Source organism: Thermobia domestica, chromosome 11 (assembly GCF_964235325.1).
Source record: "Thermobia domestica chromosome 11, izTheDome1.hap1.1, whole genome shotgun sequence".
Classification (NCBI taxonomy): domain Eukaryota; kingdom Metazoa; phylum Arthropoda; class Insecta; order Zygentoma; family Lepismatidae; genus Thermobia; species Thermobia domestica.
In genome coordinates this window covers 136,298,069-136,321,773 of record NC_137464.1, presented here as the reverse complement: position 1 = coordinate 136,321,773, position 23,705 = coordinate 136,298,069, and the positions used below count along the sequence as shown (strand labels likewise).

Genomic DNA, 23,705 nt, shown 5'->3' with positions numbered 1-23,705 from the left:
GCAGTATTTTATGTTAGCAAGTGGTATACTGCGGTTATGATGAGTGACTCCATATGAAAGACGACTGTGTAATATATTAATTTCACCATCGGAGTCTTTCTCTATAATATAGGAAAATATATATATGTTTACAAGTTTAGAGTTATTACTGTGGAACCATGACAAGTGCTTAAACCTAAACAAAGATTCTCTACTGAAACTTCTTTCATCAAAGTGCATGTATACTACGCTTCTAAATACTGTTTTCTTAATATAAATTCCCTTATCCAACACCACTTTCTTATATTTTTTCTTGTCACTGCGTTTTAATTTTGTCCCTTAATTCTTCTACTATAACACGGCAAATTGTACCAATTACTTTTTGCTAGGACATCTTTAAAATTGACAGTCGATTTCGAATCGACCAGAGGAGAGCGAGTCGACAAGCAGCATTCAATTTCGGTTGAAACAATTGAACATATCCATCGATCTGATTCGGCCTAGTTGCTTCGATTTAGTCGCAAATGCAGCGAGTCGATTTAGCAGTGCGACTAAATCGACGAAGTGTAACGCCCCATAAATTTCAAAATGCGGTGAGTCTAAATTGACATGCACCAATTTTATTCTACACAGTTCAGCTGAAACATCCGGGGCCAATATGATTATTTATTTGTAGCAATTCATAATTCAAATATTTCAATCTAAAACTATGAATTCGGACTTATATTTTTGCCTTTTGGTTACAGTATATGCTATGACTATTGGACCTATTCCATATTTACACAAATTTCTAAAATTATAGCAAATTAGTAATATAGTCGACAATAACATTGTTACCGCTTGGAACATTTGTAAACGGATAAAGATTGGAAAACGAAGAGGAAAAGAAAAATAAAAAATTCCTGTAACGTGGTAAGTTGATTTCTTCATTTCACTGTGAAATATTCTTCATTTGTAGTACTGGAATTTAGAAAATTAATTATAGTTTTATAAATTTATATTACTATAACATAATGTGCTGCCGTTAAGAACAAAACTATTTTGCAATAGACAGTCATAATTCAAAAATGCTTTTATATATGGATTTGTTATAGTTCTTGGCACAACAGTCATATGCAAGGCAAGTTTTATATACATCACTTGAAATAAATTGTTGAAAAATGGTAATTTGCATATTTTTTGATTTGGGGGTCCCAGAATTTTTTGAGCTAAAATTTCGGTGCAGTTTTAGTATAAGGATCCACAGATTGTGAAATGTGAAGAAAAATTTGGGCAAGTCTTTAATTTCTCCATTTTATGTCAAGAACAGAACCCAACCAACCATTGCGGGGCTTCTAACCCGTTCCTACTGCGACTACTACTCCTATTCCTACTACTACTATTACTTATACTGTGGATCCGTATAGTAAAATTGCACGAACATTTCTCACTTTCTTTGTATATTTTCTGTATTTCTGTTGGTTCAGGTTAGGTTAGGTTAGGTTATTTTCGGTTAGGTTGGGTTAACTTCGTACTGATCCCTCCAGTTCCAAAACTAGCTCAGGTAATTCGGTCTCGTACAGACTTTTGTCTTTCGGGTAGAAGAACAGTGAATTTCGAGAACGTATTTATTGGGGCTTAACAACAACTGAAATGATATTCAACGCAAAAGTAAGTGGATACTCAATGGGGCTCGAGGGTACAATGGGGTACCTAATTTCTGCCATTTTAAAATGTCTCAAAGATGTAGTAAAGAAGGTTACTGATAATTGTTTACCGAAAATTGGAACTCGGTATAACTTATAGTTACCGATATATGGGGAAATTAAGACTGACTCCATAAAGGGATGGGATTTACGTACTACAGGACGAAATTTCAAGAAAAATACTGAGACCTATGTAGTTTCAATCCAACACATACACACATACACACACATATATGGGGTTTTGGGATACCATGAGGTTATTCCACTGAGGAAAAACATCGTATGTGACGTACCCAGAAACGTAGGCTACATGTCTAAATCCTGTAGTTTTTGGACTTAACGTACAGCGAACGTATAACTGATAAAGTATATTTTATACGTACTTTCCGTATAAGTGTTCCGAATCAGCGTACTTTCTGTACGACTAGTACAACTTTCAGCGAAACTGTATATAGGTGATCAGGATCTCACATACAGATGAATATATGTAACATACAGCTGACGTATATAACGTACGTATACGTAGGCACCTGAGCCAAGGGGCAAAAGGGGTCACTTGCCCACCACTTCCCAGACTGGGGGGCAAACGTAGCGTTTTGCAGCCTACTTTTGGGACACCAAACAATATCCAAAAAGTCTTGCCTTTCAGAGAAAACTACCTCTCAAATACAAAGCACTGAAATAAATTGTTATATTTTATTTTCTCTCTCTCTCTCTCTCTCTCTCTCTCTCTCTCTCTCTCTCTATATATATATATATATATATATATATATATATATATATATATATATATATATATATATATATATATATATCGGGTGTTCTAAAAATGGTGCCCACGGACCTCAGAGCACTATTCTGGAGGTCAAAATAAAGCAAAAAATATACATAATTATATACCTTTCGTTTGAACACGCGATTTGCACTATGTGGCAACATCGTATTGCAGTTAAAGGAGGATACAGTTAACATACCATCAAATAGTTACATCGATTCTTTCCAGATGGCAGTTAAGTCTATAGACGTTGATACTATCACCATCTATTAGAGTCGGCACAAAACAAAACAATTTGCTAATGTATGAAATATTTAACAAGTTAAGCCAAATAATTTCTACAAAATATCGTATTCGAGCTAAATGAGTGTAATTTTATTTTGTAATGAACTCCAAATAAGGAATTGTTTTAAAAAGATAATAACCCAGATCGAAAGACTTGCTAGATTGAAATAATAAATTCTGCTTTATTGCTTAGATGTTTTTTATAATCTCTCACCGCAGTCTCAGTAAGATCTCAAAATATTGGCCTATACATAAATTTTTAGTATTCCTTCTAAAAGAGGCATAATTACATAATATAATTACTGAAAATGAATGCATTAATTATACAATTAGATCGTAAGAGGAAAAAATAAAACGTAAAACACAGTGGCATTTGAACCAGGTAAAAATGATATCTTAAATTTACAAAATAAGTGTTAAGGAAACATAGCTTAGCACGCTCGGCCACCAAGCCAACTGCAAAATACGATTTTGATACACTATATTGTATGCGACTGCAATCCATACAATTATATTCAGCTTTCTTTATTCATAACTGTCTTTGGTAAACAAAGCACGGTACATAAATTATTTTATTCTCAGCCAACAAAGATAAAATGATACTTTCGAAAGACTTTATGTAATAACAGAATATCAAACATTTCAAAATTTGAAGTGATGGAATGATTGTTTGTGGAGTTGAAGCATTTTAAAATTTAGAAAAATAAATGAATATAATTATTATTTAGATAACATTAATTTGTGTCTAAAATCTAGTTCCCATAAATTACAAGCTCATGTATTAAGAAAACCGAAAACATTTATTGTGGCGTACTTTTTGTGGAAGAATAACATGTAATTTGTATTTTTGAGTGTAGGAAACTGATATCAAACTTTCGTATTGTATTTATTTATTTATTTACAGTTTCAAGAATAACATGAAAGTATTATTTTTGTTTAATCATTACTTTTTAAGTAGCATGGCGTGCAGTTTTATGAGCTATCGTCTACTTTATGATCTTTAATTTTATTTTCCTTTCTTAATATTTTAATCCGTGCAGGTTTACTTTTGGCGCATCATTCGAAATAATTGTAGAAAAAAACATAATTCTTTCACTAATTTCCTTCTTATTGTTCCCTAAAGGATTTGCAGTGGCGACATGAAAATATCTCAGCATAGATAAAAATCAAGGGGGCCGCAAAAGTAATTGCTGAAAAATTATAATTATTTTATGATTTACGTATGAATACGGAATCTGAATGTATGGTATAAGACCTACAGTGCAAACAACGCAAGCCAACCTGTGCTAGGTGCGAACTGAAAAGCACGAATGCTATCTAACCGAGTCAGAGCAGGGCGAAGCTGGTGTGTCCGTGCTCAGGCGCGTCAGCGATGGTAGGTGCACTCATAAGCGAGTGTAGTGAAAAGAAGTAGGTTTTGGCAATGATACTAGTTTCAATGCACTTGCCATGGTTTCATACTAGTAACGCTCCACTTGTAAACATAAAATATAACTTCCGTACACTATGCAGAAATGCACCGCCGATGTGAAACAGCATCTTACAGACTCACCTTTCATATATACTCACTTATTTTATCCTCCATAAAGCACTAGTAATGATTTTACACTACTAGTCCTACCTATAAACCTAAAATACAGCTGTATTACTTTGTATTAATTCTGTTGCCTGCAGAAATTTGTTCATTACAAATATGTCTTTTCATGTAATGTATTCAATTTTAACTGTAAATCTTCCCGAATGGGGGGCGCCAAAACTGCACTAGCACACCTTAATTCATTCTAGAGTGTTATTATCTTGGTGTACGTCCACATAATTGTACAGATAGGGGTGCCATTCGTCCCGGAAAATCTAGGATGGTCACGGAATCGAGATCTGCGTCCCGGCGTCCTGAAAATATTTCTCGGGACACTTAAATGTCTTGGATTTTAGCGAAGAAAAAAGGAATGGAAATTATAGTTTGCTTTCTTCACAGGATTAAGTATATAATAATTCTCTTCAACTTCTGAGTATGGCAATTCAAAAGTTGAAAAAAATGAATACATAACACATGAATTTAATTAAGTTAAAACATGGATTTAACTACTTTGACATTGAACGAAGCATTCGTTTCATTGAACCAGGGACTAAAGGTTTTACTGCTTAGTTTTATTATTATCTTTCGTACTCTGTTCCAATCTGTATCTTCCTTATGATATATGCTAATCAATAATCCCTGAATGATATTTTTGGTAACTTTCCGCTTAAGGTTCAAGAAGAAAAATAGTTTTAAATAATAAAACTAAACAGACAACAATGCGAAAATGCTAGAGTATTTGTTTTTTTTTAATAGGAGCTTATGAGGTGGGGGGAAACTGACTCTGAAACATAACAGACTGAGAAATTTTAAAAAAGAAATTTACTTACCAGTCGGAAAGGGAGTTAAATCATCTGCTTACGTTTGCTGAACTAGGGACGAGAAGGTCTACTAAAATGACTAAAAATATGATTACGTAATACTTAAACAATTCTATCTAATGGAAGAAAGTAAATTAGTATATAACACTTCTTTTCATTTTACGCATTTCAAAGATTCTCTTACTTTAGTAACGTCCCGGATTTTCATTTTTGAAATATGGCAACCCTATGTACAGATCAATAATATGGCTGCAAAATGATATGCCATAAAAATGTTAATGTAAAAAACATGAAGCAACTGTACAATGTTTGTATAAGTAGTCTCCTGCATGGCTGGGCGAAGTTTATGGGCCCGTGCAGGGTTGAACCTGTAAGGTGTAGGCGCAAAGCGACGGTGAATATAAGCGCAAACGAAGATTCTTTGCAAACTACAGTAGCTACTCATATTATAACTTAAAATCGCTAATACCTGTATCTCTAGTAACGCCGGCAGTTTTAGAAATCTACTACCACTTCCGGTTTCAATATTAATTGAAAACATATCATTCCTTCACGGGAGGTACTCGTGACATTGTTACTTGTTTTTATACATAGTCTATATTATTATGGTATTTTGTAGTTCGTCTTTGGTAAGCGTAACTCTAGCTTCGTTTCCCAATATGAGTCACAATACAAAATGTTTGTCGTTAATCCAATAACTTGATATAATTGGAGATCCACTGGAATTAAACCTATAAGACTTAGCTACAGTGGGGAAAGTTAGGAATAACGGTAAAAGGAATTATATCCTGACAATCCAGCTAAATGCTGACGAGGATATTTGTAATAATGCATACGTGTATTTTATGGGTACAGTCGTGTACGTGTATTTTATGGGTGCGTGTATTTTATAGGTGCGGGCATTTTTTCTTCTTTTTGCATTGCCTTGGTGAGAAAGGAAATTGATGTCTTTCTTTAACGTTTTAACGTTTTTTACTATAATACCACCTCTTATTATATCCAGTATATGTTTCCCTTACATAATTAGTGTCTTATTAACTGATGTGTGCAAAAGAATGTGTATAGAAGATACGATCATTCAATTCTTTTATAGATACAATATTTATATGTAATTGTCATGTTACCATCCCACTCCTACAACCTAAGTTCACTTTGTCTTATATTAGGTGTGCGCGAGATCTCTTGATTCAATCCCAGCTCACGCCAAGTGAAATTTGTTATGGACAGACACAAGGGCGTCCATCAGGGGGGCAAGGTGATGCGCTCGCCCCAATAGGAAATTGTACTTCGGAATATCGAAAACCCATTAGAATTTTTAAAATAGTTACAGCAAAATTTGAAACTATATCTGAAATGTCGGTTTTTCTTGCCCCCCTTGGCAACCACAACATGGGCGCCCTTGGACAGACGCCTTGTACAAGGTTCTTCTGTTTCCTTCCGCTTTTTTAATTCACATTTCGATCACTATAATCATCGTCACCTCCTCTCTTAACCTTGGGACATAATCGTGGAAAACTAAAGTGAAAAAAATATGCGCAGATATATATATAATGTTTTATTCTTCTGTATATAGGATGCACAACAATCAATTTCATGCTAACGGTTTAATACAAGTGAAATAGTTTCTGAATGTTGTAAAATAAAATATAATTTTAAAATCAGTTTACATGACTGAAAGAAGTGTTACTCAACGAAATAGAATCGGAGACTGCGGTGGAGTACTCCGCAGAATTTTTGTACGGTTCTCAGCACCCCACAAAGAAAGAAAAAAAAATAGGGAAATGGAAACCAAAAGAAATATGATAAAATAAAGAAAACTAAATTCTAAACCAACGTAATTCCTAAATGGGGTATTCAGTGCACAATGGATTCATATCCACTTTTGTTTAGTTTGGTGATATTTTATGTTAACATCTTTATATGAAGCTCCTTTCAGTGCTTGAAAAATTCATATCCAGGTATTGTAAATACTTCTTATATTGTAGAAAACAGTGCTCCTTTTTTATGTATACAAACTTTGTCATTTTTTCTCACAGCTTTCATAATTTAACTTGAATCCTTTGTGCTGTGAACACCCCAAATGATAGTAGGAACCGATGTTTTCTTAGGGTGACAAAAGATATATAAACCTTGTGCTGAAATTTAAGCAGGAATGGAAAGTCCGAAATTGTGGTGCTGATGATGAAAGACAGCAAAAATCATCTTCACTGAATTTTCTCAACGAAGTGGCGATTTCTTTAAATGACAGATTGAACTATAATTTTTATCACATATCACAAACCACAGACGTTGAAAATGGCGTGGGGAGAACTACGGTTGGGGGTTAGAATCTTAGAATATCCCTAGTTACACCGCAATACTCTCATCCAAGAATACATATTTTCCACTGTGCTAAAAAAGGGAACACGAAAAAAATACATTGGTTCAAAATACATAAAATTGCAGTTTTAGGAGAGGGTCATTCCACGCAAAAGTGAGCCTGAACCCAAATTTTCGAAAACTGTCAAAACCATTGCATTTTTACGTATATATGAAGTAAATAGAACGAAATTTACTTTTTCACAAAGAGAAACTTATTTATACTTAGAGTGCACGTAAAATTTTAAGTCTAAGTTGTGAATTTGTAACATGTCAGCTGCGAGGAAATTTTTTATTCTTGTTATCGGCAACATTTTATGGTATATTGTGCATGTTTGGCTGACGTAACTTCGAGCTATTCAAGAGGCTTCTTTTTGCTACAAGCTGCAGTTGAAAAAGTGTTTACAGAATAAAAATTGTTTATGATATCATTAAAGATATAAACGTCAACTTGCGTGTCCTGCCCGTGACAGAAAACTACCAAAAGTTGTTGTACTGAATTACTAAATTTGAGAATGTGGTTCGTACTTAGTAGAAGTAACAATTTGCATGTGTACTTCACATTTACCAAATTTTGGACTAATGCTAATAATATATTTCGATTTATTTCAATTTGAAAACTTGTCCTGCCCGTGTCCTGCCACTGGTGGGAAAGTTTGTGTACATTGGTTATTCATGATAGAAAGTTATTCCATGTGTGCTAAAATAACGTTTTCTAAGCGTGAACATTATTTACTTAAATAGAGGATTATCTGTTACTGTCAGTATGAAGTTTTAACTTAAAATAAGTGTCATATAAATATTATCATTAGCATCACCCTTTTGTTCGTTTCAAGGGAGAAGTGGATGGGTTGGAGTACATACAAAAAGGTCAGTATGGAACTTTGTGAAACCAAAGAAAGTGATTGTAGAACGTGCTGCTGATTTCGTAGCAGATTTAAGCTCTTCGTTTCAAAATATATCTGTTTTACTACTATCATCAGCAGAAATTGAAGAAAAAAGACGCTTTGAATAAATGACGAGGAAATTCTCAATTGTCAATTGAATGTCTCCAATCAAAACAGTTTTTTTTTTTACTGCAATTTGAGAGCGAAAATTAGGTAGTTCATCGAACTTTTAAATCAGATCTTCATCCGAACTTTTAAATCAGATCTTCATCCGGGAATCTTTAAATTTCTAACAGACTTTTATTCTGATTCTGAAAAAGAAGATTCCGAAAACCAGGAAGCTATCTTGAGCGATGACTTAGGTTTGCATGTTAACAAGGCTTGTGTTAGACTAGCTGTTGAAGATATAATACAAGGAACATTTTTGTTGATGGAATTTTTCTCTAGTGGACAGAAAAGGAAACATAGACATGCTACTATCGCACAAAGCCCAGTGGAAGAGGACGAAGAAGTCAAGGGAATTCGTATGAAGACCGTAAGTTATTGCGGTAAAATTTTCAAGACTGTTGAAGATGTGTCTTACGTGCATTTCGATCAAATAATATCTGTGATACCAGCAGGGAAGGGGCGTGCCGTGGGGGTAGGTTGCAAGCGGGGTGACGGCTCCGGGCATCAAAGTAAGAGGGCGCAAAATTCAGGAAGAAAAATAAAAGATATATATAAAATGAAGGAAAAAAGTATAAAAAGTGCTCAAAATCAAGGAAAACCAGGGTTTACTTTTGAAAAATTTCTTACGCGTCGCGCCAACCATGATGACGCTTTGTGGCTGATCTGTCGACCTCACTCATACTTACGAGGGCGCCGTCGCGACGCGTCTTATACTCTCGCCCCGGGCGCTGATTTTCCACGGCACACGTAGTGATGGGTAAATTCCCACGAAGATAGTTTTAGGGAATATTCCCTGGGAAAATTCCCGGGAAGATTCCCAAAAATGGGAATATTCCGAAAAGTTATGTAAAACAAAAAAAAAAAAAAAAAAATTGAATTCTATTTCTATATTATGATTACAAAGGTAAATTCTTTCTTATCACCGTCTATTATTACTGTTATATCCAGAGGATTCTTTAGAATGTATATTCTGAACGGTGTTATGTTATTTTATTAATATTTTTTTATATTTAGAGAGTACGCATAAATGCATATTTACTTACAATATGTTTTATGCACGTATATATGTGGGGAAAATGGTATAATAAGTCCACATATTTTTACACCGCTAAATAGTTTAAATTTATATGTAAGTGGATTTTCTAAACTTGACTATACTACTAATATTATAAACATATTATTTTTTTAATGTTATAAACAAATTAGGTTTGGTAACTGTCAGAAGACACAATTCTCACCATTTCTCAGAAGACACTGTAATAGGAAAAACCATATTGGCAAACCTGTCTAAAGCGGACACTCTCTAGTACGGACATGGACAGTCTTTTCTGTCTTTTATAGGTATTATTTACCTCCGTATTACGGACAATTTCTCTAGAAACAATTTGAAAAGTTCAGTAAAAATACATTTTTACTAATTCATACATGTGTCATTGAGGGAGCATTATGACAATACTTTGTCTTCTCAACTGTCTGGTTGCAATCCAAACGAAGCGCCTGTATTTAGCAACACTCTCATGTCTTTTGCTTGCATCCCACTCCGACTCAAGCTGTTTTAGACACAAAAGTGATTGATAATTCTCCGTCATTTGAATGACATATTATTCTACTGTCCCGCTGGAATCTCTAATCAAGGAAAAGAGAAGTTTGAAATTTTTGCATGCGGACATGCATACTGTCCCAAAAAAGACGCTACTGGACTGTAATTAACCACAAGTTAAAGCGACGTACTGAAAACGTAGTAAAGTGATAAGTGTAAAGTGCAGAGAATTATAACATTTTATTTCCATGTTATCCCTCGAACATAGAGTATTGGATGGCGGAGGATAATGCGGGTACAGCAGCATTTTGGCAACATTTGTAAATATATGATTCATGGAAAAAAAATATTCGTTTCGAATTGCATATTACCTTGTTTACTCATTTACGTAAGAAAATATTGAAACCCCCCTAAGGCGGACACTTCTCTATAGTGGACAATTTTTATTCCCCACGGCTGTCCACTTCAGAGGTATATATATATATAATGTGTGTGTTTTAATGGTGTCAGGTTTTCATCTATAATGGTGCCAGGTTTTCATCTCAAGATGCATATTCTTGGGTCAAAATTAGTGAACCATACCTAGGCAACAGCTGGAAAAGAAAAATTCAAGATTCTCAAATTTTGGTATACCATCGATACAAAGAGCTAGATTCCAGAACTCTTTTAATGCTAGGTCAGTTTTAAAATGCGCATATCCAAAACAATGTGGAGGATTGAAACAACTGCAGATGGAAAAGTTGGTACAATAACCTGTCAATCACATCCTCAGCGTGTCCCGTGCCGCAGTACAAGAAAGAACGTGGTAGAAAAGCGAGATATGGTCTACTTCTGCCGGTGTCTTGTGAAGCCAAAGAAAAGTAGAGGAGGAGGGTGGCACTTTTGCTATCAAGTGACAGTCCATGTTGATCTGTTGATTTTTTAACTTCCGAACAAAGCAAGTATACGGTAAAACAACCAGTAACATCTTGTTGCCTTGGATTATATTCGTACAATTGCACATGTGGATGGAAAGAAGGCTACGCATCATTCTCACTTCCCTCTTCCTCTTTTATCTCCCCTTAGGGCAATCACGCGAAAGACGTATCATTATAGTTTTCTAAAAATTTAGACAAGAAAGAATGCAAGAGAGTTGTCATAGTTTTGGGACAGTATGTCTGTATTTCTGTATCATGCGGGTCCGGCTGGTGCTCTTTAATATCGTATCTTAAACTGTGATGTGTCTTTGAGTCGAGACAAAATGTCTCTCTTGAGGTATATTTTAAAAATCAGTGGCAGTAGTAGTGTCAAAAACGAAGTGGAGATAACTCCTCACGTATGAGTGCTGCGCAGAGTACACTCGAAACTGGTGAATCATCTTGTATCAACAGTAATGATAGCATTTCTAGTGTAAGTGTGGAATCAAGACCGGGAAGTTCAAATGTCGATAATGTGTCTGACAAACAACAACTGTTTAACACATCGCACCTAGACTTGATACTATGAAATTGCAAGATATTAGTGCTCCTAATCAATCACGCGATATTTCTTTCCTTCAAGTGTATTTCGGTAAAGTACGCCGATCCTTTCGGGCTTGTTGGTTCGATAACCACTCTTGGCTTCATTGGGATCCATTGTCAGAGCGGGTGTTTTCTGTTTTGTTTCACTTGCATTAAAGCTACGGAGAAAATTTTTTTTCATTTTCAAAAAATATGGACGAAGGGTTTACTAAAAATTGTTTCAAGAGCTGGAAAAAGCACTTGAAAAATGCTCATGTCACGAAAATTCTCATGTTCACCGAGAAGCAGCATTAAAATTAATTCTTAGTGAAAACGTGAATGTGAACAGTATTATCTGTCAGAAAAGTAAATGTACACCTGTTTTTCGAGTCTGGCATTCCTGCGCTCCATCCATGGAGAGTATGGGAATTAAATCAATCAAATGTTTACTGAGGGACAAGAAGAAAAGTCTAATCTGAATAAGACATTGCAGAGGAGCACAAGCTGTGAATACGAATAGTGCATAGTGCAAATAAAGGGCGACACCGAAAGAGAAAGCCAGAAACAGGTGCTAAAAGGAGAAAATAATGTAAAAATTGTCGAAGTGGGAACATAAAATACAAATACAACAAATATGCCAACAACTAAACGTTTAACTAGCAACGATCTTGGTGTAGTGGTTAAGACGCTAGATTGCAAATCCAAAGAACGGGGGATCGAATCTGCTCCAAATACTTTTTTTTTTTAAATAATGCATACAGCACATGAAGGGTAATAAAACAGAGCGTATTACCCGTTTAATATGTTATGTGAAAACGAGTTAAAAATTTCGGTGAAATTTATTAGAGAAGTGAGATAATGAAAATGAGGAAGCAAGTATATTTAAAGAGTGGTTGTATCAGAGGGTGGTGACCGGAAAAACTGGAAAGTTTCTCGAATTTCGCCCATGTGAGTCTCTACGATAGGCAAATTTCTTCAGTAATGAGCCTATTGCAGAGAGAGAGAGAGTGAGCGAGAGAGAGAGAGAGAGAGAGAGAGAGAGAGAGATGTTCTCGGAATGAGTTTAATATTGAGACTACAATATTAAACTATATAAGTAGACTTTTAGCAGATTCGTATTCAGTTATTTTTTTCCACAACCAGTTTTATTGATATTCAAGACAGCAAAAGCACTATATTTGTTAACGACAAAGCGAAGTTATTGCAACACTGCGTTACATAGTGACTCATGCAGAGGCTAGCCACCGAAGTACGCTAAATAACGCCTGAAGGAAGCAGCGAGGACAGATAGCGATACAGTGAACGAAAAGAAGCAATGCATTACAGACATTTCAAGAGAAAGAAAGAAAGATCCCTCTTTCCACACTTCATGCTGTAGTTTTAACTTCCATTTCCCCATCAAAGTTACATGCCTAGACTATTATACAGTTCCATTACACTTAATCCAGGACCTTCAAACAACTTTGTTCTACGAAGGAAAACGTAGAACACTACACTTATAGATATACCATACATAGACAGTTAAGTAATAATAGATGAATGCAATTTACCCCACATAATATCGATTGTCTAAATATACACTAGTCTCAAACAATTAGACACATAAGAAACATTCACAACACCATTAGAACCTATCATATGTTAATTCCACTTCACAAGTGGTAGAATGAAAATAGTAGACTGACCGTGGAATGAAAACCATAGAAAATAGAATGTTTTTAAAAAAATACAATTATGAACACAAGTCAGTGAAGGAAACAATGACAGTCAATGAAAGGAAAAGGATCCGAGGTCAGATTTCGAGAAATAATTTGATAATGATATGAAACCAGAATTTTATAAAAGGAATGGTTATGATGCGCTAACACAACATAGTTGCCTGTTTCGTCTCGTTGTGTGAAAATGTCTCGTTTTAGAGAGTCGAGAAAAAGCCTGTGTTTCGTCTTGTGCAGTGGCGGATCTAGCTCGGGGGCGGGGGGCCTAAGCCCCTCACTTTCATATTATCGAAAATAATTTAAGCTATTATTTATATAGGTTTGAAAATTTATAATAAGGTCATGATACACTTATCATAGTCTAAATTCAGGCAGCCCCCCAGTTTTTACCTTCTAGATCCGCCACTGGTTTCGTGGCTATCCCGGTGTCATCTCGTGTTTCCGAAACGAGACAAATTGTTATCTCGTCTCCTTTCCTCTAATTTTTTTTCGTAAACCTCATAATAATGAAAGTAAAATTGGAAGCCATGCGGCTTCGAAATGTAACGAAGTATACAAGTTAGAATTGATAATCGGACAAGAGAGAGCTATGGAATGCTTTCAAGACATTTAAAACGCGACGAGTCGAGACAAGGACCAGTCACGTCTCGTCTAGGAAACGAGACGAGACAGACGCTTTCTCTCGTCTCGTCGCGGATTTAACAAAACCTATATTGTCTCGCCCATGCTGGATTGGAAGCCACTTACCAGAGATGAAGTAGATCGTGGGCCGTGGGTCAACAGGACGTGACCCATTGCAACTCACCATCCGCCGTGGCACGCCATAACCTACATACCGACTACGACCCACCGACACACTCTGCTTAGTCCACTGTATATAGCATCCTCTGAAGAGTGGTGAATTTGTCTAAATTTTACCTAGGATCTCCATTTTCTTCTTCTTCTTCTTTTGCATTTGTTTCTATTTACTTACCTAAGATGAGTATATCTAACAAGGACAAGGCAGACTTTGTTAAATGAACTTAGGGGCCAACTGGGCGAGCGCAATAGGCAGAAATAGCTTAGAAAAAGCGTCTCAAAGCTTCGACTCGCCGTATATATGGTATGACGCCTAAAATTATCACGAGGCGGTGTGGCAGAGTGTGCAACATTTACGACTCTCGTGTAAAGGGTCCAGCGTTCGATTCCCGCTCGAGTCAACTTGGTTGAGCTTTTTACCAATAAAGTAGTCATCTATAACTACAAGTAAAATATTAATTCACTATATGTTCATATATTGTAAACAATAGGAATTTTCAAATCAGTTGTGAAACTTTTCAATGTTTTATGTGAACTAGATACAAAATATGACCTAATTCATAAATATATTGATATCACTAGCTGTATTACGGTTACCACTGTCTTTGTGTCCGACGTTTCGTGTCTATATCTGTGGACAGTGTGCGAATTGGAAGAGGGGATAAGGGGTAAATCCGCTAGGGAATACTGGATGTATGCTATAGCCAAAGGGGATTTCCGAATATTCCCCCTTGCAATTCGCACTTTGTCCACAGATATAGACACGAATCGTCAAGAACATTTTTCATTTAAGGACTTTACGAAATGGGTTATATTTGTATCTAGTTCACATAAAACATTGAAAAGTTTTACAACTGATTTAAAAGTTCCTATTGTTTCATGCATTATAAACATATGGTGAATTAATATTTAACTTGTAGTTATAAATGATTACTTTATTGGTAAAAGCAAAAACAAGTTGACTCGAGCGGAAATCGAACTTACGCGTGAATCATGAACGCTCCAGTGTCTGCCACACCGTCACTTGGGAATCTTAGGCGTCGTATCATATATACGGCGAGTCGAAACTTTAAGACGTATTTTCTAGGCAATTTCTGGTTATTGCGTTCTCCCAGTTTATAATATTAACACTTTAAATATGCACTACTACCTCGCGAAAGTTCATTTAACAAAGTCTGCTTTTTCCTTATAAGATATAGTCATCTCAGGTAAGTAAATAGAAACAAATGCTAAAAACGAAAGAAAAGATAATAGAGACCCTAAAAGTAAAATGTGAGACATATTCACCACTGTTCAGAAGATGCTATATACAATGCACTAAGCAGAGTGTGTCGGTGGGTCGTAGTGAGTCTGTAGGTTATGGTGGATCGCTGGTTTATGGTGGGTCACGGTGGGTGGTGGATTGCAGTGGGTCACATCTTGTTGACCCACGACCCACTAACCGACTTACACATCTTGACCCACATGTCTCACTTGACACAAGACCCACTTCAAATCTGGTGAGAGGTTTCCAATGCAGCATGGGAGAGACAATATAGGCTTTGTTAAATCCGAGACGAGATGAGACAAAACGTCTGTCTGGTCTCGTTTTCCGACACAAGACGTGACATGTCCTTGTCTGGACTCATCGCGTATTAAATGTCTCGAAAGCATTCAATAACCCTCTCTTGTCCGATTATCAATTGTAACTTGTAAACTTCGTTACATTTCGAATTCGCATGGCCTCCAATTTTACTTCTATTGTTATGAGGTTTACGAAAGAAAATTAGAGGAAAGGAGACGAGATAACAATTTGTCTTGTTTCGGAAACACGAGATGACAATGGGTTAGCCACGAGACGAGACACAGGCTACGTCTCGCATCGCTAAAATGAGACAATTTAACATGAGGAGAAGAAACATTCAATCATGTGTCTAGTGCATCATAATAATTCTTTTTCTAAAGTTCTGTTTTCATTTCATTATCAAATTATTTCTCGACTTCCGACATCGGATCATGTTTCACTGACCGTCACGGTTCCGGAACTTTAGGTGATAATGCTTGCAATTATCACTTTGATGTTTTATAGTTGTTTGTATTCCGCATTCTCATTATGTAAGCGTCTATTTGTCAACTCGTTGATTTGAATGGAAGCACCTCACTCTCAGTTCCGAGAACATCTCTCTCTTTCTCTCTGTCTCTTTCCGTTTCAGAGGTGATGATAGACAAAAGGGCAAAATTGCATAGAAATTTTACGGCATTTCTGGCAAGATGGTCTCTGCGATAGACAGATTTCTGAAGAAATTTGCCTATCGTAGAGACTCACATGTGCGAAATTTGGGGAAAATTTGCAGTTACTGAGATTACCATCCTCTGATACATACCCCTGTTTAAATATACCTGCTTCCTCGTTTTCATTGTTTTACTTCTCTAATAAATTTGACCGAAATTTTTAACTCTTTTTCACTTAACGTACTAAACGGATAATACGTTCTCTTTCACCACCGCTCATGTGCTCTATGCATTATTTTTAAAACCTAAAAAGATATACTCCTTGGAGTAACTCGAACCGCCGTCCTTGTGATTTGTAATCTAGCGCCTTAACCACTACAGGAAGATCGTTGCTTGGTAAACGTTTAGTTGTTGGAATATATGTTAGTATTTGTATTTTATGTTCCCACTTCGACAATTTCTATTTCCTTTTTCTCCGCTTTCTCTGTATTGATTTAATTCTCATATTCTAGATTGTTAGAACGCAGGAATGTAGTGGCTAAGACGCTAGATTGAAAATACAATGGACGTAAGTTGAATCCACTACAAATAGAATGATTTTTTAATAATGCATACAGCACGTGAGAGGTATTACCCGTTTGAGATGTTAAGTGAAAACTTGGTAAAAATTCCACTGGCATTTATTAGAGAAATGCTACAATGAAAATGAAGAACCTAGCATATCTAATCAGGGTTATGAATCAGAGGGCGGTGATCGATAAAACGAAATTGTTCCGAATTTCACATATATGAGTCTCTACAATAGGCAAACTTCTTGAAAAATGTGCCTGTTACAGAGACCATCATATTCCACCCATTGCGGTAGCCAAAGTTAGTTTAACAATAACAAACGGTGTAGTGTATTTTCCTTAGAACGATAAATTAAAAAGTGCATACTGCAGATGAACGAAGTGCTTCAAATGTCCTAGTAATTCCTTGCCCTTTCCCAATTAACATGTGTAAATCGTCTCTAGCATGATATAAGTGTTTGAGTCCACTTTCTTAAGGATTGCTCATTTAGTACGAGGAGTCACTCTTTGATTCTTCACGATTGCTTTGAAAATAAAATAACTTGAAAAGGATTTGAAGCTATACTGATTAGCTGTATTACTCACAAGTCCAGCACTTCAACCCTACATTATCTTCTCATGCAACACCATAAGCTAAGTATTGCTAAGTTCAGCTCTGATGTTTGGAACGAACCGGTAATGCTCCTGTAATGATATTTCCACCAAAGTGCATGCCGAAGTTAATTTATTCGATGATCTGGAGACAATTTAGTGCCCATTAATAAACTAAATAATATACAATCGAGTAAAATTACAGAAGTGATAACGTATTATACAGTAATTTCGCCGTGAAAGTTCAATAGTATAATAATAATAATAATAATAATAATAATAATAATAATAATAATATTAATAATAATAATTTTTCACCGGTCTTGCGCGGAAAGTGAGAATTAAATGAATAACATGTGTAGTCAAGGTAAGGAGAAAAGCCTAAACTGAATAAGACATTGAAGCGGGTCACAAGCTGGGAATAAGAATAGTGCATGGTGTAAATATAGGACGACACCGACAGAGAAATCCAGAAACAGTAGGTAAACGGAGAAAAAAAGAGTAGAAATTGTTGAAGCGGAAACAAAATACAAATACGAATACGGATGAGCGCGAGGTCGAGGGCAATCCGAGTCGAGTCAAAGGTATTTTTCTTGAGTTGAGTTCCGAGCCAAGTCGCTGCTTTCGAGGTCGAGTTTCGACTTGAGTCGAGTTTGATAATGGCTCGCTCGCTCATTCAGCTCGTTTTAACTCGTTTTGAAATAATGGCCTGATTACACTGGAAAGCGAAAGTCATGAGAAATGTAAGCAGTAATGTGGAATACTTTTAGTGTTGCTCACTACCGGGGTGCATCTCGTCTCGTAATTTGAGTGCATCTCATGGGGCAATTTTAGTGTATCTCGTCTCGTCTAGATAACGAGAGGACAAGAATTTTTTATTATTACGAGAAAGCCTCAAATGTCGTAATCACCAATATAAGTATACACTGTAGTTCTTAAAATCAAGGCTGAGACCTGCACGGTCGAATTCTTGAGCCCAAGCAGAAAACCAACCCGGGTAGTGATATCAACAGGCTCGGCTCGTATCAACTGAGCGAACAGCTCGAATGGGCTCGGTTGGGATGAGTCGTCGGGTGGGCCCAATTAAGCCGATGACCTAAGCCAGCTCAGTTGGAACGAGCCATCGACTCGGCTCAATTGAGCCGATGGCTCGAAATTTCACGGGTAGGATGGGTCACCTACTCGGCTCATGTGAACCGGTTCGAGCCAGCTAAGTTGAAACGAGTTCATCGGCACGGTTCGACTCAGCTCAACTAAGCCGATGGCTCAAATCGGCTCGGTTGGGTGAGTTGTTCGCTCGGCTCACTTCTCGGTTCGGTTCGGTAGTTAATGAGCTATAAGCCGAGCCGTTGAGAAGCGTAAACCCGGTCCCAGCTGTTTTGATCATCTTTGGCTGAAGCCTATAACTTTTAACAATTTTTGGCTCGATCCCGAATACTTCCCCTTCGGAAATCAAACCCAAAACGTGACCGATGTCCTTGCCTCCTGAAGACTTCTCGACGACGGAGATCGAGAGTCAATTAGCTTTTACTAATCAGATACAAACCGCATATCTTTTAAAGATTATACACGGTGTTGATATAATAATAATAATAATAATAATAATAATAATAATAATAATAATAATAATAATAATAATAATAATAATAATAATAATAATGGTATTAAAAGTTTTAAAATTGCCCTAAAATTTGGCAAAACTTACATAAAAATAGAGATTTCTGGGAAAGGGTTCCGTAGCTTCGAGACACACCTCTGACACTACCAACATTTTAAACTAGAGCGTTCCAATGAAGTTTCATGTAGAAAGTATTCTACTGTATGTTTTAAGGAGAATAACTGTAATAAAAATAACTGAATATCACGCAACAGTAAAGCACATAATATACTAATTTTTAGGATATGCAGAGGTAAATATAAAAGCTTTGCTACAAAAATATCTACAGAGACCATAATTCAATGAGCTCTGAAATACAATGTAACGAAATAGCCTATGAGATTCAGCCTACAGAGCAATTGTTACTTAAAGAATGGACATACACTATTTCGGGAATCGAGACAAGACGGGAGATGTTTACGATACTTTCCTCTCGTCTCGATTTTCATCTCCAAAGCGAGACGAATATTTTGAGATAGCCTTGTCCCGTCTCGAATGTAATATGTTAATTCTCATGTTATTTTGTTTGTTTTAGAAATGAGATGAGAAATTCCTCTTCTTGTGGGCAACATTAAACCAAACCGAAATATTCTTCCAAATGTGACGTTGTTTCTTTTAATGGTGTGAGCTGAGCGATAATTAGCTCCTAGCTTTTAATTTCCTACGAGATAATAATAATAATTATTACTATTATTATTCCTGAAGATTTAATAGTTCAAGTATTGAAACATCCGAGTATTCAAATATCTGAATATAATAAAACGTATGTCATCGCCGATCAATCGCCATCACAAATCCTAAAGTAAAAAAAATGCGACGTGGACTCGCACAAGCACCTTGACCACTGAACCGCGATCGCTACGCGAATAATTCGTGTTTAGTCTGGTTACGTTAGGTTTCTTTGCCTCCGCTTGCAAACTTGTATGTTATATTTCTTCGATTCAAAATATCTTTCGTATTTCTTTCATGATGTCGGCAAAGTTTACATTAATAATTTGAGTTGTTCTTTAACCGTTGGTTCACAAGTTTGTTTTTTCTCCACACGAAACTACAGATATGACAAATTTAATTCTCATACTCTCCATTTCTTTCAAAGCAGTCGCCATTATCTGGTCAAAGACTTATTTCCGCCATGATTCATATTAACCAAAATAAATTCATTTTTCGAAAGTGGAATTTTCACCTTCTGGATTTCGGAAAAATATGGAATTCAGTTAAACTCCGGAATTCAGAAGAATTCCGGAACTCGGAAAGAATCAGGAATTTAGAAGAACTCCGGATTTCGAAAAAAATCCGGATTTTTTCGAATTTCGGAATGTTAACGAAATCAGAAATTTCTAAATTCCGGATTTTTCCGAATTCCGGAATTATTCCAAAATCGGAATTTTCCGAATTCCGGAATTATTCCGGTTTTACTTTCGGGAGTCCGGAAAGTAAAAATTCCCGAACTGGCCATCCCTAGTTGACACACAACCTTTCAGAACTCTTGGCAAGTAGCTGTCTACAAACAAACAAGTAATGCAAAGCATTTTGTATCCTGCAATACTTCATGTATTAAAATCCGACAGCAGTTTCAGTATCTAACCAGAAATTGCATGTATCTAGCTACTGGAAGCTGAGGTATGAAGAATTGTATTGTGTCTTATCTTTTTGTGTCTTATACAACCCTGCAAACCACTGAATATCTAAACGGTTTTCATTAAATCCAAGTTGTAGTACTCACAGTTTCATCCATTTGTGTCTATATGATCGTGTTACTAAACCTTATTATATGATAGCGTTAGTAAGTCTTTCTCTGCTCTTCCGTAAAGTTGTGATACGATCTATTACATGATACAGAACGACTTATCAATTTAACCAAGTTGTTGTGTTATTACACATCTGCTTCCGCCTCTGTCAACTCTGGTCGATCTCGTTCATCGCGACATATTTGCTTTTTTTTACCCCTGTCTTCGTTTACTGAACTAAACAGTAACTATTCTGATTTATACTACTGCGCATGCGTCGTAGATAAATATTTCTGATGCCAATAGTTTCCGTTTTGTCCAAGGAATGTTCTTTTTCTTGTTTCCAGCATGACCATTTTATTACATTATATGAAAAGCATGTAGGTCTAAATACCTCATGTATTACATAGATTGTAGGTTTAACTCTTCCAGGAAAGAAGGAACATGTGACCATAGTACACAACCCACAAAAGTGATAGCTGGCAATACGGTGGTCGAAATCCATAACGACACATGGGGTGAACGGTGTCCTCCCCGCTGGTCTAGTGGCTAGCACGTGCGACTTTGGTGTATGGTGTCCCGGGTTCGATTCCATACACCCGGGTTCGGCGGGAGAGCATTTATGAATTTTAACTGTCCTCGATGTTTCTTTGTTCGTGTCCCTTCGTTATAAGTTATTAGAAACCGCAAGTTAAACGAATGAAGCAAGTGAAATTAGCAATAAGTAAGTTACTGAAACACGTTCGGTGAGTCAGGTAAAAAAAAGTGGACAAAGCACTGGCTTTTAGCGCCGTCCATGCGAGTTCGAATCTATCTCGGTTAGATTTTTTATCCATTTGAGAGAAAGTATTGTTTCTTTTCGCTACTGGTAGTCCCTCTTTTCGTATTTTTCGTCGTCCTTCACAGTTAAAGTAACTAGCTATTCTTACTCTTTCTACGAATGATGGATCTTCTCTTTGGTTTCATATCAAACATGCACACGTAATGAAAAGACGCAGTTGATAATAATAATAATAATAATAATAATAATATGAAATATTACTAGGTCACTTGTGTGTGTATTTCGACAATATAATTTTATATTATTATGTGGAAATAAGTAAGGCTGGCTAGCGCCCCCCCTATTTTTTTGATGCGCCTTACGGGTTCACGGTGTCCAACGTTGGTCCCATCCCACTATCATTTCCTGTTATCTCGATATAAGTTATCGAAATTTTGCCTAAACAGGGCTCTGCCGTGGCCCCATAACTCCCCATGACAATGACTTTTCGTTCATTTTGCATTGAATTCGCTTAATTTTCTGAGTACTATGAGTGCATACTGTCCAACGTTGCTCCCATCACTATATAAATTCCCGTTCTCTCGATATAAATTGCTAATATTTTGTTTGTAAGGGAGATATGGCGTTACAATCATTACGTTTGAAGAAGAATTGAGGAAGATATTGCATTGCCACAAACAACACCTATTATTATTATTATTATTATTATTATTATTATTATTATTATTATTATTATTATTATTATTATTATTATTATTATTATTATTATTATTATTATTGTGTTACTTACCACTAATGTTGCCTACCTTTATTTGCAATGCAATGTGTTACTAAAAAGCAAATCAAACAACACTCCTCGCCATTCACGCTTCCGAACTAGAAATACATGATTTACAGTTCTCTGTGTTAGGGGAAAGCACATTTATTATATTATTCTTTCAAATAACACGTTTCAAAAGTTACTTCATTTTCAATGTGTAATTTCATATCATCACTATCAATCATCTTGTTCCGATAGGAGAATATCCCCCCTCCTGCAAAAAAAAAAAAAAAAAGGCTGACCGTAGCGAAAGGGCGTGAACCTTCGGGTCCAATTAATCGGGTTCAATATTTCAATAAAAGAGGATAAATCCCTGCAAACAAATATTTCAATAAAAGAGGAAAAGTTTCTCCAACTTTTTGAGGATTTATTCATGGGCGAAATTTGATTCCCTTGGAATTTTTTAAGAGTTTGAAGGGCCGCAATTTGAACATTTTCATCCGATTATTCTGGTTAACGAAATCATCAAGATATTTCAACAGTTAATGTTTGTGGCAAGTTTTGTCTCAATCCACTGAAAATTAGGATGGTTATGGCATTCTCAAATAGCGTTATATATATATATATATATATATATATATATATATATATATATATATATATATATATATATATAGGGTGGTTCAGTAACGTTAGACAGCCCTGAATAAATCGGAAACCAGAAGAGATATTAGGAAGAGTGTGGTGGATCCAGATACTTGTGGAAGGGGGGCGTCTTTTGAGGTCCCACGCAATGTTACCAGGTCAACAGTGTTGCCAACTCAGTACAAAGTTGTATTTTTTTAAATAGAACATATAGAAGTTTATGCCATCAAAAGAATTAGTACAGAATGTGAATACCAACAAGCGAAACCGCACCTGTCAGTGTTGTCAAATAAGGAAGTTATAAAGCTTCAGAAATCAAGAAATTAAAGTGTCCGTAAAGCAAAACTAGCAAAATGGCAAGAAAAATAATACTACGGAATGAAAAGGAGTAACCGAAAGAGTAAACCAAAGAACGCACAGTATCCAGTAAGTAACAGGGTTGCCACAGCAAAGGGGGGAAAATTGAAAATTTTGCAGTTGCCATAGGAGAAAAAGTGCCCATATGACATAATGCTGGAAACACCATAGAAAGTCTAAGTAAGATTCAGGAATCCTAATAGCGTTTGTTCGAGAGCGATATCTCTAACCGTTCCCGAGATACACCAAAGGTGTGCAGGGTTTGCAACACTGCATAATAATTCCCTCGCCCTCCAAACTACAGAAACGAGTAATGCAAATGATACGCCCAACAAAATATAA

General features: G+C 36.1%; 1 protein-coding gene across 1 annotated transcript in view; it reads left to right on the top strand.

Moving 5' to 3' along the window:
- Positions 1 to 572: 572 nt before the first annotated feature.
- The window catches only part of LOC145663668 (uncharacterized), a 1,076,255-nt gene continuing 1,053,122 nt past the window's right edge, over positions 573 to 23,705 (top strand). Inside the window, exon 1 of the mRNA XM_081729765.1 lies at positions 573 to 891. The gene's annotated coding sequence lies outside the window, so the exon portion shown is untranslated. The remainder of the gene's footprint in view (positions 892 to 23,705) is intronic.